The sequence below is a fragment of the Larus michahellis genome, chromosome 7, assembly GCF_964199755.1.
Source record: "Larus michahellis chromosome 7, bLarMic1.1, whole genome shotgun sequence".
In the NCBI taxonomy this organism is placed as follows: domain Eukaryota; kingdom Metazoa; phylum Chordata; class Aves; order Charadriiformes; family Laridae; genus Larus; species Larus michahellis.
Window position 1 is genome coordinate 18,321,672 of NC_133902.1, and position 16,805 is coordinate 18,338,476.

Consider the following 16,805-nt stretch of genomic DNA (forward strand, 5'->3'; position numbering starts at 1 on the left):
TCTTTCCTGAGGGTGTAAGTGACTGCCGGAGCTGGCAGAGCGCTGGCAGCAAAGCCTGGGGAGGGTCATGGTGGGCAGAGGTGGCTGCTGCTCCCCAGGGCACCACGGATGGCTCCGACAGGGTGGGTGACACCATATTTCCCGGTGATAACAAAAAGTAGCGTTAGACACTGAGCATCCTCGCATTGTGTTGCATCCCAGTGTTGCTGTTGCTAAAGGTGGGTGCCCCAGGGTGGGATGCGCTTGTTTCTCCTCTTCTCCTCCATGGTGGGGGGGTCCTTGCTGTCCCCAGATGGGTGGCACAGGGCCTCCTCCTGACAGGCAGTCCTGCTGAGTGGCCACAGGGGTCCAGGCTGCCTAATCTTGCTCTCTCCCTTATAAACATCCTGTCACTCGATAGGGAGCCGATATAAACAGCATCTCCACATTGTAGCTGTTTTGTTTGGAATTAGCATTGGAAAAAAAAAACAACAAACCAACCCAGGAAATAGCATGTATGCGGTCGGTATGTATTTATTCCTTGGGGGCCTGTCTGTGATTTGCACCAAGCATATGGAACAACTTGTGCTTGAGATGTTTGTGTCTGAGGCATCTGGAGATGCCGAGTTTCTAAACAAGGAGGTAAAATTGTGTTGTTTCCACCGTGCTCGTCACTGCTTTGGGTAGAGCCGATGGGGCATCATTTGGGAGATGCTGAGTTTTCCCCTGTAAATGTCTGGAACTCCTTTGGAAGCTAAAAAGCTAAGGCCTTTGCCCAAATCCATCTAGAAACTCACCTGGAGGATGGCTGCGTTTCTGGCTGGTCTAGGCAATTTTCGGAGCAATGTATTTTTCTGCATGAGCCGCATCAGAGACGCAGACACAACCTCGATCTTTGATCAGATGGTTTTCCTTTAAGCAAATATCAGTTCCTCAGCACTGTCAGGTTCCTCACGCACAATCAGATGCAAACCAGTAAGTCAGCGGAATTAACTTCAATACCAAATAAAGGTCTGACAGGGGTGGAAAAAAACAAAAGTAATCTGATAAAGCTGGACAAATGACCAGATATAAGCTCTCACTTAAAATCTGAGTCCAAGAGGTGAAAAAAAGCTTTAAGAAATTATTTGCCTGAGGAGAAGACTTGGCAGGTGGATTTGTTGTTTGTTTGCTTTTTTTATTTATTTATTTTTGTTTTTCCACTGAGGAAGCCAGGCTGGTTTTGCACAGCCGAAGGAGGAATTGAGTCTTTTCATCCCATAGCTCAGTTTTGGGGAGCAAACATTGGCTGGAGAGGCTCGGGAGGTTATTATCCTCCTTGCCGCACCTGGAAATATCTCCCAGTTACCGGGCCACCTCTGTGGCAATGAACCTTTCCCCAGATTTAGGCATCTCTTTGGGCAATCATCTCCTCCTGCCAGCACCCGCAGCTCCAGCGGTGCCGGGGCCCAGCTGCAGCCCCTGGGCTGGAGATGTCCCTGGATGTGAAAGATCAACCTATCCTGGGGCAGGAAGAGGTGGGGTCGGGTTTGCATGGTTACCGTTGCTGTTTATCACCCTTTCCAACTGCTCATGGCAGAAATGAGTGGAAAAAAAGCCTTCAGCTTTCCTTATAAAACCCGGAGCCAGCAGGCTTGCCAGCCTTACTAATGTGTCCTCTGTCAAACCTCTCATTCATTCATCCTGCAGAGGGGACACGTGAAAATCGCATGATTTCCTCGAGGCGGAAGAACAGCATGCTTGTCCCTAAAAAATCCCTGCGCTACCTAGCAGCGAGGTGCCTCTCCACTACAAGCAAGATGGAAGGAGGCTGATCTTTATGGGACTGAGCCTATATGCGGCTAAACCTCGGGAGGAGTGAGCCCGTGTGCCAGCAAAGCCTGATGGAGTTGTCCTGGCTCCCTGCGGTCCATAAATAACGTGGCCAGACACACTGGGCCCTTCCCTCCGGGATGGCACATTGCCACTCCTAGGGAGGAGGCGTGTGGAGAGGGTGAGTCTGTGGCAGATGATGCTCTCTCCTAATTTCTTGCTCCCAAACCAGCTGTGAACGTGCACTGTGTGCCGTCACCCCACGGGTTTGCCTGCAAAGGTGAGCTTTCCCTTGGCAGAGTCCAGCCCAGAGCTGGTCCTTCTATCTCAGCCTGCTCTACAAAGCTCAGACGCTGGAGTTTTTGAGTGGATGGAGCCTGATTGGCTTTCACAGGGAATGTTTTATCCTCTTGTGAGCAAATAGGCTAATTCAATACATGTAACCTCCGTCGTCCTGTCCCAATCTCAGGCTATCTGCAGGCTGAGGTGGTTTCAGTGTGAATTTTTAAAGCGGGGATGACTTGGAGCTGGACTGAAGGTGAATACGCCGGGGGCTGTCTTCCTTCCACCAGGTAATGAGTGGTTTCGGTAAAAAGATGGAGCAGCCAAAACTCTGCTTTTCCAGTCTGATAAACAGGGGGGGGTTAGCAAATTTTCTCCACCTTAAATGCCCTTTCTTCATCAAACCTTCTGGTAAACACCGAATCAGCAGAGGCTTGCTGGGCACAAGGAGACACTATTTCAGGCCATTTCTGGGCTTTGTAAAGGTGTAAAAAGACTGCAGGCCAGCAGCTTTGACACAGTGCTGCTGCCCAGCAAGGCAGCCACGTGCCAGGGCAAGTTCTTGCCTCCAAGATAACTGGTGCTCCATCCCAAAGCCCAGCTCTACCCCCATGGGACGCACCAGTGTGCATCAGCTCTTGTGAGACTGGAGGCTGCGTACCAACACGCTCATCTTCCTCTTTGGGGGTAGGTCCCAAAGCTCGGACCTTCTTGCCTTGCTCCATGCGTGGTTTTTCCTGCTTTATCTAACACTCAGGAGCCTCTGGTCCTCCAAACAGAGAGGAGATGGATGCACCATCCACAAACACCAGCATTTCATTCACTGGTTTCCTCTCCCCAATCACAGTTAATCTGCATTAGGCTTCCTCCCCGCCTTCAGAGCAATCTAATACTTTTGAAGATTTTAATTTTTATTTATTTATTTATTTTTGTCCTCTGGCACGGGCAGCTTTGATTCCTCAATCCATCCAACTTATTGTTCTTGAATTAGAAAGACTCGCATCCATCCTGGTCACCGTTGACATGTGTTTGCGCTTTGTGGGGTCTCGTGCCAGCAGCATCTTGCAGGGAGGATGGGTTTTCTCTCGCTGCCTGCCGTCAACGTGGGAGCAGCTTCGGCAGGGAGGAGGTGGCAGGCACGGTGGGGACATGGACTTCCCCGGCTTTTCCTTTGTTTGCAAGGAAAAGGTACAGGCAGCGGCAACGAGGAGAGCTGTGTGGCGAGTTACTGTTTTGGTCAGGAAAGTGAAATGCTGGTAGGTTGCCAGCTGTCCCAAAATGATTCCTAGCATGAGTCAGGTATGAAGGTAAAAGCTAAATGAGTTCATTGCCCTCAAACGCAAGGCTCCAGAGATGCATTCCCCTACCCGGGGTGGAAACCCAGAAATCCAAGAGGGAATTGCCTCTCACAGCAGCCCGTACTTGCCCCTGGCTCCCAGAATCACTCTCTGCCTCTTGCTCTGCTGGATCCTGCCAGCACACCCGCGGTGACATTGCCTGTGACCCAGTCCTCTGGCTAAACTCATCCCAGCCTCTTCCCCCCCCCAAAAATGGCTTTGGAGATGAGTGGAGCTTGTCCTTAGGCCCAGCTTTGAGGAAGCCTCATGGCAGAGCTACCATTGCTATACATCGAGATGCTCATTTTGGGTGCCTATCCCAAACCTGTCTTGCTATGCTGATTCGAGGCGAAGTCGTCACCAGCCAGAAAATAATTGTGCGATACATTGGGTGATGGCAGTCCTTTTTTTGCCTGTAAGGGAAGTATTATCCACCGCGAATGAAATGCTGCTGGCGGGCTAGGGCTTAAGCCTTAATGCATGGCCTTTTCTAACCCAAAATCACATTGAGCACAAACATGGAGGAGATGAGATGAAAGCAACTTGAGGCTCTCTCTGGGAGGAGGTGAAACAAGCACCCTGCCGACGGGCTGCCAAGGCAGGAGCTTAAATCCCACCCCACCTCCTCGTGCTGGTCTTAGCACCACCTCCACTGCTGCCCCTCACCTTCTGCTTCAGCGAGGCCGCCTTCGCTGGTGACAACAGCATTTTGGGTGCTAACTATGTAAGGATAGGCCTAGCGACGGCTAGAGGTGCCAGCACCCTCCTGGGGGTGAATGGATTATTACTTTGCAGCACATAACGTGTCTTTTTCTGGAGACCTCTCCAGCACAGGGCATGCAGCTTGGTGGCTCAAGCATGACAGAAAAGGCCGTATCCTTCAAAAGCTGCAGCAGTGGGGTCCGAGGCTGTCCATCGGTTTCTCCAAATTGCCATTGCCCCCCCCACCCTGCCCAGATTGTGCATACACACCAGAACGTGAGCTCTGGCAGGGCATTTACATGATGCCCTGACCAAGGAGGGGACACTGCTGTCTGGCAGCTCCGTGGTCCAGTCCCAGGTGCCACAGCAGCCTTGCAGAGCATCCTGCTCCCTCTTCACCTCCAAAACCTGGCACTGAACTGGCATAAAAATACCCCAGAGTGCTGGGGCAGAGAGCAACCTGGTGCGGAGCTAACACCAAAGGGGTTTTGTGGATCTGAAGCACCGGTTCAGTAATGTGACCTCCTCTGCTCTGCAGCAGGGAGGCTTTGGTGGAGCAGGAACGTGCAGTGACGTACAGAGTACAGCATGTACGTTGCTCGTGCTGACAGCAGCATGTTCTCACTAATTTCTCCATTGATCTATATTCTCGAGCAGGCTGCCACTAACATCCGTCTCGCTGTGCCACAGAGGAGTGCAGGCCTTCTCAGAAAACATCTGGTCATCTCGTTTTGCCAGTTCTCCGCTCTGCGAGTCCCTGGATCAAATTAGACGCTCGCAGGCTGAAGGAAAAGCCATTGTATGTGAAGTAATCCCCCGCCAAGACTTGTGTCTTGGAGCAGGCAGCAGGGATGTCTGCAGGGCGCTGATGCTTTGTCTTCCCTGGAAAGGCTGATCCGGCCAATGCCTTCACAGCGGGGAGGACTGTTTCAGGCGAGATGATGCAGTAACTGGATACCTGGCAGGGGGATGCTCTCCCCGCGCCCACGTCATCATCCTGGAAGCTGGATAAACCCCCCCCCCGAAAGGGAACAAGCTCAGAGGGTGTTCAGGGACCACCCCTGTGTCCAACAGCTCCCAAAGGTTGCTGGCTTTTGCGATGTTTTGGGGGCTTGGTGTGCATTATGTGGCTTTAAGCTGACCTATATGGCTACGGAGATACCAGGTCATGTATGGAGGAGTGCCTCATAGGCAGTGGTTTCCTTCAGCTGGGCTTTGGTGGAGCCCAGGAGCACTGTTTTGGGTGAAGGCTGTGCAGGAGGCTATACACACATCGGGTGGGAAATGACTTTGGTCCCAGGGGCTCAGTCCAAAGGACGAAACCAAAGAGGCACAAAGAGAAGGGGAAAACACTCCTTCCCCTCCCTTCTCCCCCTCTCAAACTGAGTACTTCCATATCACAAACTGGTAGCCCACAGGCATCAAAACAAAGTTGGACATAAGGTTTTTAACTGTTGCAGGGTGTGGGGTGTTCAAAGGAGGATGCTGCAGGGGGGTCTAGATCTACAGCAAACAAGGGTCAAATCTTCTTTGGTATTTAACAGCAGGAGCAATTTTTACGTAAATGACCTGAAACTCTTCACAGAAATGCCAGTTTGGCCTGTGTTCAACTAGGATGAGGAATACCAGAGAGAGAGGAGGAGATTTGTTTTTTCCTCCCGCCCCCGTAAGAGGCCAACCCTGGCTGGGCTTCACCAGTCATGGGATAGCAGTCGGGATTTTCCTTTTCTACCAAGAGGAGGAACAGGGAGGAGATAAAAGGCTATTGTAAGCCCTCCCTAGAGTTTGGGAGAGCTTTCCAAAGGTAAAAAAAAAAAAAAATAAAATAAGAGGGACTCTTACATACGGTGTTCGTTTCTTTTCTGTGGTTTAAGCTTTTGGGAGGGTGAGGAGGACACCTCTCCCTTGAGAGTACCTGGCAAGAGTGCTGTGAAAAAGTTGTTTATGAAAGAGAAATACTCAGTGTCTTCAGTTATACACAAAAAGCCCATGTTTTGTCTCCAAGACGGGGCAGTGGAGCACGCAGAATGTGTCTGAGCTCAGGAGGCCAGGCTGAGCTGCTCCTGGGCATCACATTGCCAGAGATCGTGACTGCCCAGGGTGGCAAAGGGGGGTTTCTAGAGAGGTCCTCTAGAAAGGAGGTCCTAGGTCTGGCTGATTGGAGGAAGGCAAGGCAGAGCTGTTGGGTGGTGTCCAATTTGGGGCATGAGCACTGTACTCCTGGCCCAGAGCTTGTTTGAGCGATGCTTTGGATGCTTCCACCTTTGGGTCATGGCCCAGATTTGCTTTCTCTGAACAGAGCAAGGGGCAGGACGGGGGGCTTCAGCATCCAGAGCTAAGGCAAACACCTCCAGCCTTGGGGTATCATTTGAGGCGATGGCGGGGGGGTTAATATCCTTGACAGATAGCTATTCTTGCTGCTGGGCTGGCAACCAGCACAGAGCAAACAGGAAGGCATCAAGATGCACGTTAGGGAGGGAGGTTTCTCTTGGGGTTAACGTACAGATCAGAAACAAGAGCGCTTGGCTTGGGAGCAGCAGAGAGAGAGCTGCTTTTGCAAAGCAACAACCGTTTTTAATATAAAAATGTCCCTTCTCATGTGCCGGCTTCTCATGCTCACTGCCTGTATTTTTTGCTGGACTCCACAAGGTGGCAGAAGGAAACTGCTTTCTCCAGAGGAGCATCCCCTTGGGCTCCCCAAACTGCACCTTTCAGCGCTGCATCTGCACCAGCAACTGTTTGGTTTTGTTTTTCTTTTTTTTTTTGGGGGGGGGGGGGCGGGGGGGGCGCTTCAGCTCTAGCTAAAGAACTGGGAAAATGTGTTTTTTTCCAGCAGAACTGGAAAAATCCTACCTGGAGATTATTCTTTCTTAGCTCGAGCGACGTTTTGCTGGGGGCCCAGGGAGGACGTGCCGAGCAGGGTGACGTGCAGCACGACGCCTTTGTTGTTGTTGGGGGCTTGCAAAACAAGAAAGGGTTTGGGGCTGGTCCTACTTTGACTGCTGCATCCACAAGGGGATACCTCCCCTTCCCCATTCAAGGTTCATTGGGGCCCTTCTGACATGGGGCACCCACCTTGTCCCCCGCCCTGGGTGCACCCCAGGATGAAATCTGAATCACACCGGAAAGGGCCTGGCTGTGGCTGGAGCTTTATCAGAAATGCCAGCAGAGGAGGAAACCAGAGCTGCAGACGCACGGGAGGTTGTTTTTCTTTTATGAAGTGGAACACGCTTTCTGGCTGGGATGGGCTAAAAAGTTTGCCTTTTCCTACCAATTCAAGGACCGTGGGAGGCAGCTCTGCCTCTCCCACGGCTCACCTGCAGTGCTTGGTGCTTCTTCTCATGTCTAGAATCATCCGTGTTGTAGCCTGCCAACTCCGTCATGTCCCACGGACCACCCTTTACCCCTCCAGCCAGAGTATTCCTGGGTGGCAGCTCCAGACTGAGCAAGTCATGCCCGCTTCAAGCCGCCAGAAGTTAGATGCTTTGATTTTGCATCTCCCTTTGAAAAAAACCCACCAGGCTGCCATTCCCAACCATGCCACAAATGCCTTTCCTTTGCCAGCCCGTTCTCATTGTCACTGTTATTCCTGGGGTTGAAGTGGGCTCAGATTTGGGGGGGCAGGTGGGGACAGGACACATACGACTCACCCAAAACCACACAAACACAGCCAGGGTTCTGGTTTCCCCTCCAGCTTCCTCACTCCGTCTGCCTCCACGGCTGGGAGGAAAAGAAAAGCAGCTTATGTTCATTTATTGCTGGGTGTAACGAGAGGGTGTTGATGAGCAGATGACTTATCCGAGCATCTCCAGTGGCTGAGGGAGATGAGCTGTATCCTGCGGAGCCAGTGTGTCACGAGTAGTTCGTGCGGTTTACAGAGCTTTGCTGGGGGGGTGGTTCATGCCAGCTGGCTTGCATCACCTGCTCGGTGCTGTGCAAGTCGCCAGGTCGTAGAATCATAGAATGGTTCGGGTTGGAAGGGACCTTAAAGATTATCGAGCTCCAAGGCCATGCCCTGGGCAGGGACACCTCCCACCAGCCCAGGTTGCTCCAAGCCCCGTCCAACCTGGCCTTGAACCCCTCCAGGGATGGGGCAGCCACAGCTTCTCTGGGCAACCTGGGCCAGGGGCTCACCACCCTCACAGCAAAGAACTTCTTCCTAATATCTAATCTAAATCTCCCCTCTTTCAGTTTAAAACCATTACCCCTGGTCCTATCGCTACACTCCCTGATCCAGAGTCCCTCCCCATCTCTCTTGTAGGCCCCCTTTAGGGACTGGAAGGGGCTCTAAGGTCTCCCCGGAGCCTTCTCTTCTCCAGGCTGAACACCCCCAACTCTCTCAGCCTGTCCTCACGGCAGAGGGGCTCCAGCCCTCTCATCATCTTCATGGCCTCCGCTGAACCTGTTCCAACAGGTCCATGTTTACCTCGGCAGATCCAAGGCCTGGCATTGCTGGGGGCTTTTATAGGTGCGGGGAGGTGACAAGGCTTGCAGAGTCTCCGGAGGGGTGGCTGGGAGAGGCACCTAAAGTCTGGCAGAGACAAAAACCTCTTGCCCTTCCCATGTGGCCGGGATGGCAGAGATGCTACGGAGGACGTAGACTAGGACCTGAGCTGGGGGACCTCAGCGCAAAGCTGCTGCTGAGGTGCTAGGTGGGACCTTCGTGGGTGATGCTCAGACGAATTACTTCATCCCTCAATATTTCCGCCACCAAGCCTGTGCCACAGCAAGCTGGCGATCTCAAGCTGAAGCTTGGAGGAACAGGAGGGGCAGGCAGAGTCCAGCTTTGCCCCCCGGCACCTTCTGCAGCCCCCCTGTGCCCCATCCAGGTCTGCTCGGGCACAACCATCCCTGCCCCAGCCAAAAAACCAAGGCATGGAGCCTCAGGCCCGATGCCTCCCTGAGGATGCGAAGTTGCAGTACCACCGCATCATATATATAATATATACGTGTAATTCTATAATGTGTGCATCTCGCAGTGACGCAAGTGGCTCCAGCTCCATCCGGGCGAGCAGCACCCCAGCGCAGTTGCCTGCAGGGGTAGGCTGTGAGCCATGGAAAAAGGATCAGGGTTGATGTTGTCTCTGTGGCCTGGAGCAGCAGACGAGCAGGAACGGTGACAAGAAGCATAGGAGACGGATCCTAGCTTGAACCTGCTCATCAGACGCTTGTTAGATCAGCAGGGAGCAGCCCTCTGGGCTGTCGCATCCCCAGGGGTGGCGGGTGCCTGGGCTCCGGGATGCACCCTGCCTTCCCCGCATCACCCCAGGGAGTAGTGCCAAGCCAAGGTAATGCAAGGAGCTTTCTGGATTCACTGAGGGGATAATTGCAAGAAGGAGTCTTTCCTCACCCTTCCCCCTCTGCAGCCTCTTTGTGTTTGGAAGAAGGACTCTGCCTTCCCTCCCCCTGCCTGCTCTGAGCCCTGGCGAGTGGCCACCTCATCCCAGCGAGGCGACGGGAGCCAGCAGCACGTTCAAAAGAGGACGGGAATAATGGTGCTCACTGGCGGTACAGTGCAGAGACGGACCCACGGAAACTCATTAGAGAGCGGATCGACCAGCGAGGCTCTCCTTAGGCGACCTTGCTGGGAGCGCTTGCACGGCGCCCAGGCTGCCGGCTGCCTCCCACCAGTTCTTCCCATCCCTCCAAGGTCGTGTCTGGTGGGGAGAGAAAGCAACGTGCTCTGTCTTTTCTAGCTGGAAGGCGTCTCACGTCTTGAACAAGGAGGGCAATGAAGCCCTGGGACAGCTTCAGGAGGGACCAAGGAGCCTTCTGGAAGCTGGAGCTTAAAAATAGAGCCTAGGGCAGGTCGGTGGGCTGGAAAGAAGCTGCAGCTCAAAACAAATTCCATGGCTGGAGCCCAAAACACTCAGCTTGAGAGCAAAGAAGGGCGCTGCTGAAGAGCACGGGAAGACCGACGTGGGGACGGCTGCCAGGGCAAACACAGCCAGAAGGTGCCCAGGGCTGGGTGGCGAGAATGGAGCAGGTCTCCTTTGAGACCAAACCATCACAGGGAGCTTCTGCCGGCTCTCTGCTGGTTGGCCCAAACCCAAGCCACAGCAGGTAGCATGGACAGTGGTAAAGAAAAGCCACGTGGTTATGGAAGGGATGGGTTTCAGCTGGACACCTGTGGAGCTGCAGGCCATGGGGCTAAGCCAAAGGCACTGCCCATCTACCTGTCCCTAGCCTCGGGGCCCATCTCCTGGGCTCTGCACCTTCATTTCCATGCCCACATCTGCCCCATCGTACACTTGCCCGAAGTTTCTCCAGCCTGAGACATGCCTTCCTGCTTCACGCCCTTGCTTGGAGTAAAGGCAGGGACATCTCTGAGCAGGAGGCACCTGGGCAGGTTTGGGAGTGCCAAAGGGCTGCCTCACACGGCAGCAGGTTACTGGGAGGTAACAGAAGACAAGATCATTATTTCTTTCAATGTTTATTGAAAACAGAGCAATAGTCTGAAAACAACCCACAGCATGGGCACACAGCCCCAGCCAGTGACTTGGGCACCATGAGCCCTTACAGACCTCACAAATTAGCTCAGACCAACTTTCAGCCTCTACAGAGGACAAAAATAAATAAGGCTAATAAACAGGGTGAGGGAAGGAGAGTTTTGCCATTAGGGCATCCTGGGGAGGTTGGCAGAGGTGTGCCAAGCTGCTTTTCAGCAGCAGTGACTGGCCCCGACACCGGCCCTCTGCCTCCTCTGTGGGGGTCATGGGTTGCCAAGCTCCAGCCCCGTTCCCCGGTGGTGGCTCTAGGGGTCAAATACACTTATTTTCTGCTTAATAGTTCAGAAAATCATGTCTTCCTCCTCGTCAGGTGCCGAGCGTAGCTTATCTCTACCCCTCTGCTGCATGATACCATGCTCCTCAGGGGCGCTGAGAGATGTGTTATGTGCAAGGTTTTAGGGTAAAAAAGGATTTAGACTTTAGGATTTTCATGTTAGATAACTCCTTCTGCGGACTCGCAACTGCTTGTTTGCTGTTTCCAGTATTTAAATACTGAAAGCAAAAGGAGATTGACTTTATTTGCAACCCAGTGCCCAGGAGCAGCCCTTGGGAAGGAGAGCCCAAGCCAGCTTCAATCTTGGTTCCAATGTGCCCCAAACCCCCCCATTCAGTGAGGCAAGGGCACTCAGGGTACGCAGGGATTTCCAGAGTGGAAACCATCCTGCCTGGCCTTGGAGAGGCCATGGTTTAGCCCGCGGGGGTCTGTGTCGGGGTCCTCTGCCTTTCTGGGGCCTCGGGGCTTTCATTGAGGAAGATGTTGAGCTCCTTCCCAGTTCTTTGTCCTGATCACCACCTTGGGTGAGTTAAAAAGCAAAAGCCAGCTGTGATTGCTTGCGTGGGCAGTCAACAAGACCTCCAGGAGAGTTACTGGTTTGGGGTTTCCCGCTGGTGGGCATGGTCTGCTTTTCCTGATCACAGCTACAAAGCCTTTTCCAAGCTGTTTTTAGGCTTGATTTTTTCCTCTTTTTGACACCTGCAGATCTCTGCTACCTCCAGGGACTTGCTTCTGGTGTCCTTCAGACAAGCTGAGTGCTTTGTTATCATCTGTTTCCTTATGCTGTCTCCCCAGCGTCGTCTCTTAGCAAAGGCCAGATCTCTGGGGTCTGTTTCTCCTTTGCAGTGATACCAGCCTCTCGTCGTGGGAGAGACCCCCCCGGGCTTCAGCAAAGCAGGACTGGGTTCAGCGATGACAGCCTGTGCCTTCAGACAGCCTGGAGCAAGCACCCTTAGACATGCACAAGCTGCTTTGTTTCTCAGGCAGTCCGCTTTCTAAAACTGTGTTTGTTTCGGTTTTTGACCCTGCTAACCGTCTGAACCGGAACATCCAGTTGGTGCCCTCACCCCACAACTCTCACCTTCTTCACGTCTTTGCAGATGCTCAGGCTGTTTCCAGTGTAACCGGTGAAGCCTCCAGCCCCTTCCACAGTGTTGCTTTCCATATGGATAGCGTTAATGCAAGTCCTCACTGTGGGGTGAAGTCCCAGGCACAGCATAATTACTTTTAAGATTTAAAGGAGGAAAAAAAATAATTTGAAATTGTCAGGACGTGACCCTCTTGGGCTTTTGCTGAGAGCGCTTGAGCTTGACATCTGCAGCAAAACTTCCGCTTCATCATTGTCAAAATGGACTGAAAAACTGTAGGTTTTCCTGCAAACGGGATGGGACTATCCCAGAATAGTGCAGCTGGTCCATCCCCTGCCTCGAGAAAAGATTCCTATGGCCTATGTTGCGTTTAAGCTGTTTGCAAAGACTTCCACCTCTGCCAGTGACAACTGAGGAGCCCTCAGGTTATTCTAGGCTATTGCAATGGAGGGTATTTGAACACGTGGTTTGAAGTTCAGCCCTCTGAGATAGGCTAAAACATAGTTTCCAGAGAGAAGGGGTAGAAATCTGACCATCGTGATCTGTCCTGGTCTCCTCGTGGAGCACTGGGAAGGAGAGGGGATCAGTGCTCTTGTCCGCAGCTGCAGAGGAGTGGGAATGGACTGGCCTGTCTAATGAGCAGTCTCCTCCATCCTAGATCTCATGATCTTTGAAGTATCGAAGTGCTCTTGGCCCAATCCATCAATATTTTGCATTTAAGATGTATTGAACTGTTGGTCTCTGGCATAATTCCTACACCCATGCGAACATCAGTGATGAACTGCAGCAGGACCCGGGGGCTGCCCCTGAAGGTGTTTCTCAAATCACATCTCCCAAACTGTGGGTGGGACCTGTGTGGTCTCTACAGTCCACGTAGCCCAAAACAGTCTTTGTTTTCATCCTTTGCTGCTGGATTGCAATCCGTTAAGACGCCTGTGTTGGAAGTGACCTTGAATCCATATTGATTTTGTAGGGATTTACTCGTGTTTGTTCAGCTACTGTTTACCTTTGTAATTCCTACGAGCTGTAGAGGGTGATGGCCTTTGCCAAGCGTTTTACCACCTGCCCAAAGGCAGATACTTGAATTATATTTTCGATCACTGCAAATGATGCATTCCCACAGGACCAAGCTAACCTAGCGTGCTAGGGGAAATCCTGTTTCTGTGAAAAGCCTTCATTTCTGATGGGATCTTTCCCAGCTAGCTTTTTGGTAGGCAAGTGTCTGTGTTTCTCTTATTATTAAGGCACTAATTGGCAAACAGAGGTTGTGGCATTTGCTCCTTTCCAAAGGCAGAACAGGGATGGTCCAGTCTTTCTCCTGTTAGTAAAATGGGGGAGGGAAGTGGAAATAATTCCTGATACATGGGAATATAGCACTGAGAGCGATACGAGGGGGTACGGTGAACTTGGGTCAGGTTTTGGTGCATTGTCCTCTCTGTAAACCATGAAAAGACACAGCGCTTCTCACATCAGGCTGACAGTAGGCCTGTGGCATAATCCATCAAAAATATGATTAGATCCACGTTAGAAAAATTGGGGTAGATAAAAGAAGGGAGGGATGACGTATCCTACTGCGTCATCACCCAGACTAAAGGTCCATAACATTCACATAGTTAGGAAAAACATCCTTACAGCTTCAACCCTATAAATGATAATCCACAAACTTTGTTTTCAAGTCTTCCCTGATGGATAGTTTTCTAATTGCAGCAGATGTCAGAGCATCATTGTCTGTGATAATTAATGTGTTGAATGGACATCTTCTTTAAGTGAGACCGTTGGGGTCATTCCAAATGAGATGGGGTCATGCTGTAACATAATTAAACCGTCGTATCAATAGATAAAACCCGTAACGATCCCTTGCGGGTCACGTACAGAAATAGCAGCGGCATTGTACATCCCTTCCCTGCCCTGCTTGTTCTGCTCCGGCGTCATGGGGATGATAAGAGGTCTTTGTAAAACTACCAAGAAGCTGAAGGGAGAAGGAATGCCATCCCAGCCCTAAGACATCTCATGACCAGGAGATGATTGCAGGGGGATGGGAGGAGAGGCAGAGGCATCAGTGAAATTGCCTCTTCCAGCAGCAAAGCCTTCCTTAGGGTCATCACTAGTATGTTTGCTGTTGCCTTGTTTGGTGGAGCTGCCCTGCTTTTGCCATGCTCCTGTGAATAAAGGCCTTGTGTCCTCTCTGCCTGTGCCTTGGAGGTGGGCTGAAGCTGCTGGTGGGTGCTCCTGGTCTGACTCGACCTGGCTTTTCGAAACTCCTCTAGCTTGGCCAGGTGATGGGGATGACCCTATGCCAATGGGAACCAAAACAGTCATTGCAGTCGTCTGTGGAGTAAGGAGCAAAGCTGGAGTTGGCACCATTGTAAATCAACCCAACCCCTAAGCTTCATTTCAGCAGCTTGTCCCAATCAGCCTGATGGTTGTTGCCTGCAAGACCCTGTTTTCCCACCTCTGAGCCTTCAGGTGCACCATGCTCTGCTGCAGTCGCCCCAGCATGGCGAGCCACCGCAAAGCACTGCTTGTGCGAGGTGGAAGCAGCGTGGCGCATCCTTCTCCGTGTCCCCAAATGCCATTTGACCATCTGTTTGGGTCACAGCTACCTGTGTGCACCAGCATTGGTTTTATGTGCATGGTGGTGGAAACCTTGTGTAGGCACATCTTCCCTCTGCAGCACTTGGGACAGCTGTTTGGAAACCCAGGTATTGTTACACTTAGAGAAATTGTTGGGTTTTCACCCCTTGGTTTGGCCAAGCAGGGCCCTCTGCACCTGGAGATGCCAGGCTGAAAATGAGGATGGAGCAGTGAGAGTGTTAGCTGGTGTCACTGCGATGGCACTTGCTATCTCTAGAAGTGACCAAATAGTATCTTCATCCATCGTTCTTGTTGAACTCTGCCTATGGGTTTACTTCCAATTATCAGAAAAAACACTGCAAAATGGACAGCTGGAGAAGGTCCAGGCCACACGTCCTCTCTATCAGTTCACAGTTGTCTTACAAAAGATTACCAAGAACTGAAAAGATAACGGTTCATGTGAATACTGTTTTTATAAGAGTGACCCTGCATCTAGAAGGGCATGTTTCTCTTAAAGAAGACACTCCAGAAATCCAATTCTTTTTTCATCTGGCAAGACTGAAAATCAGAAGTCGAGCCCGAGTTCCATCCATACCTGGTTTCTGAGCAGAGGCTTAGCTTGTAACACGTCTCTCTCCCATTTTGCCACCCAGATGCCCGGACCCCCAGGACCCAGACTTGAGGTCCAGTTGAGCCTCCAGCTAATAAGAAACACATAACTCGCCTCGTTCTTTGCGTCCCTGCTCCTAACTTCCACCCCACACACACGTGGTCACCACAGGTGCTGGTGAACTTCAATCACATCATCTGTCCCTACAACATGTGATAGCATCTGTGTGAGCGGCTCTGGGTTTGGTTGGTTGGTTGTTGTTTTTTTTTTTTTCTTTTGCATGAGTTCATAAGATTTGGGAGCCTTTATTCGTGGTTGGATGATGGGGGAAAGAGCTGTCAGCAGGCGGGCTTAATTGTCCTTCTCAAAGCAGAGGATTGCTGGAAGCTGGTGGTTGCTGGGTCTGAACTGCTACAAAATTCAACGAACTGCTTTCAAAGAGGGAAAAAAAAAGAGTCTGTCTTCGCTGGCACATACACCACCGAGCTGGGGGAGGAGAGTTTCCCTAAAGAGACGCAGTTCCCAGGCCAAAGTAATACTTGAAATTTATTCTGTGGACCTGAACCTGGGAGGTTTCCCACACAGTGGTTTTCTGGCTAAACACGGGCTTTTAGGGGGCATTGGCACTGCTGAGCACTCGTGTTTTTCACATTTTCATTGCATAGCAGGCCACATCTTCCTGATTTTATGCAACCTCCTTATCCTTTCGGAGAGGAAAATATTCGGATCTGGGTGGCGCAAACCCCAGAATTGATGGTCCTGGCATGATTGTACCCACAGGCCTTGAACAGGGTCTCGTTGTGATGTTAATTAGTATCTATTGACCTGCTCCACTGTTCGGATTCAGTGGGGTGCACAAGGGCGCTCAAATACGCTTACATAAGGAGCAGCTCAACTGATGTCTGGCTCCTGCCCATAAACTAATTGCTTTTGCTGGGATCGCAGCTCCACTGGAAGAGGAGCTAGAAATCCATTTCTGGCTTCCGGCGAAAATCACGCATTCCTGATATCCAAGCTCAACATTGCATCTGTAATCATCACCTTCTCCACACAAAATTCACCCAAGTTTGAATTCAAAATCCTTTCCTGTCTCCGCTCGTAGGGTTTAATCTAATCTTTGTTTCAAGTGAGTTACTGGGGTGGATAATTCCCTGCAGTGTCCGAGCAGCGGCGAGGCTGGTCCCACCAGGCAGAATACTTTTCTGCCTTGCCGTCTTACTCCCTGTTTAGCTACCTGTCAGGGGAAAAAAAAAAAGTGTGGTTAGTATTAATATTTGCTCTGATGAAGAAGAGAAACAGGTTTCTTCTAATATCCGAGGTGCGGGGAATTCCTGCCCAGACACACAGGGAGCGTTTTACTGACCAAGGGGGCAGCTTTGGTAGCTGGATTCTTGCAATATCTACCCCTTCGGGTATGTGACGTGTTTAGCATTTTTCTCAAAATCCCATGAAACCATCTTTTCTTGCTAACTGTAAATGAGGGCAGCGTTGTGTCCTAATTAAGCTGTTTGCTGCAAGCAAAGCTCAGCTTCCCGAATCGCTGTGACGGCGGTCAGCAAATGCTGGGGGCCAGCCCCCCGTGTGGCAATACTCGTGGGGGACAGCCAGATGCTCTCGCTTTTTCCTTAGAAAGTTGTT